Raw genomic sequence first — 2,599 nt, 5'->3', positions numbered from 1 at the left:
GATATAATAAATTTAGACCAGACAGGGTTCATAAAGAACAGACGAACAAGAGACAATATTAGAAGAACCCTAAACGTGATCAAAAAGACAGAAAAACAAGCAATCATACTGGGCTTAGACGCACAGAAAGCATTCGATACTGTGGACTGGTCATTCTTATTCAGAGTCTTGTCAAAATTCAACTTCTCCAGCAAATTTATAAAGATAATTCAGGAACTGTACAATAAGCCTACAGGTAAAATTCGGAYCAATKGKRGGCTRTCGGAAGAAATAAAAATTGAACAGGGGTGTAGACAGGGATGTTCCATATCCCCATTATTATTTGCCATATTTATTGAACCTTTAGCACAATGGATCAGGCAAAACACCAAAATACACGGCATAACRATAAACCATAATGAACAAAAATTAGCACTATTCGCAGATGATATATTAATCTATCTGGCRAGACCTCGGGAATCCCTCCCGGAATTACACAAAATTTTGTTGGAGTAYGGGAAATTTTCAGGTTACAAACTGAACTCCCASAAATCTCAGATCTTGACATTCAMTTATTCACCAGATAATATTGACAAAGAAAKAWTCAAAATAAATTGGGACATGGACTCAATTATATACCTGGGAGTGACCATTCCCAAAGACTTAAGGAATATTGTCTCAGAAAACTATAACCCTTTAATGATTAAAATAAAAAATGACGTATCCAGATGGAACCTGATACCTTATTTGGGTATATGCAAAGAGTAGAAGCTATTAAAATGATGATGTTGCCAAAACTGCTATACTTTTTTCAGACCCTACCAGCAGAACCACCTAAATCTATGTTCCAAGAAATTGACAAGCTGATTTCGAGATTTATTTGGCAAAGGAAACAACCCAGGATTAGATTTAAAACTTTACAACTGAGTGAGAGTCAAGGAGGCCTTTCACTCCCAACCATGAGTGGCTATTAGAAAGCAGCACAAATAAACCCACTGGTAGAGATGTGTGACTCTTCCTACACAGCGAAATGGAAGGAAATTTAACGTTTAAATATTGATGTCGCTCTGCAAGCAGCAATTGGAAATAYAGACTTAATAAAAGACCTTAAAGATCTCAATCCATGTTCAGAAACAGCACTTGAGACCTGGTCAAAATTAGTCAAAGAAAACAAGGARACTTGTTTACCAATCAGATGGATAGCATACGATCAAGACTTTATCCCAAATAAAACAGATAATACCTTTAAAAAATGGATTGATAAGGGCTTGGTAAAATACAATGAGCTATATCATTAAGGTTGCCTGAGAACCTTTCAARACATTAAACAGACATATGGTCTTGATAACAGAGATTTTTTTCGTTATCTACMAATCCGGCACTRTTTAGAAAAATCAAATAAGGTTGATCYAGACAGAACATTTGTTGGTATATTAAATATCTTCCTAAAATCATWTCAATCAACCTCCRTTAATAAATTAACATCCAAAATGTATAATGAGCTACAAAACCTGAAAGGACGGAATACATTACATATTAAAGAGAAATSGGATAAAGAAGGGAATCACCAAATTCACATCGATGACTGGACAGACATTTTGAWTAACTGTTGGAAATGTACATCATCACTAGTATATAGGGAATTTGCTTGGAAGACTGTTACACGCTTCTTCAAAACACCAGCTCAGAGGTGCAGAGATTCAGATTGAGACTAGGGTCCTGGGTAAAGGACCAAAATGTGTAGAAGGGATTCTATAAAACATTCATGTTCAACATAATGTTAAGTGCTGGTAAAAAAAAAAAAGCAATCACTCGGAAATGGATGACTGACAAGACGCCTACACTAGAAGACTGGGTAAACACCATCCAAGACATTTGCAAGATGGAGGAACTGACATTTGCATTAAAACTGGAACAAGACAGATTCGAAAGCTGTTGGACCCCGTGGCGGACTTTCTTGAACACCAGATCTGAWACTAATGAAAGTGAAGTGACATCCAATGTTCCTTGGCTACTCTGTTCGGTTTTGACTATTTGTTTTATGGTTCGGAAAAGTTATTCTGATGTTATACGGACTTGCTCAAACTTTTTCCTCCCCACTCTCCTGTGTGGAATTGGGATGGAGAAGGAATAAAGAAAAATGGAACGATTAAAACCAAAGCCGGGACAATCACTTGAAGGGGTATGCTATATAGATCAATGTAACAAACTGAATGGAAGATTGTATAAGACTGTACCAACTTTTGTGAACAAATGAGACGCATACTTTTAATGTTCCTCAATAAAAATTTGAATTTAAAAAAAATGACCTTCCTTGCATGTGCAATTTGAACATACATTTGTTTTTACAGTCAAATGGCCTGTCTGATTAAGGTGGGATCAAGGTGAGTACAAAATTGTATCAAGGTGAGTACAAAGTGGGATCTAGGTGAGTACAAAGTGGGATCTAGGTGAGTACAAAATTGTATCAAGGTGAGTACAAAATTGGATCAAGGTGAGTACAAAGTGGGATCAAGGTGAGTACAAAATTGTATCAAGGTGAGTACAAAATTGGATCAAGGTGAGTACAAAGTGGGATCAAGGTGAGTACAAAATTGGATCAAGGTGAGTACAAAGTGGG

At 36.4% G+C, this 2,599-nt stretch overlaps 1 protein-coding gene across 1 annotated transcript in view; it reads left to right on the top strand.

Moving 5' to 3' along the window:
• The window catches only part of LOC106525351 (uncharacterized), a 9,697-nt gene that overhangs the window by 3,041 nt on the left and 4,057 nt on the right, over nt 1-2,599 (top strand). The gene's annotated exons all lie outside the window — the stretch shown is intronic.

This window comes from Austrofundulus limnaeus, unplaced genomic scaffold (assembly GCF_001266775.1).
Source record: "Austrofundulus limnaeus strain Quisiro unplaced genomic scaffold, Austrofundulus_limnaeus-1.0 Scaffold223, whole genome shotgun sequence".
Lineage (NCBI taxonomy): Eukaryota > Metazoa > Chordata > Actinopteri > Cyprinodontiformes > Rivulidae > Austrofundulus > Austrofundulus limnaeus.
The sequence above is the reverse complement of the archived record's forward strand: the minus strand, read 5'-3'. Positions and strand labels throughout refer to the sequence as shown.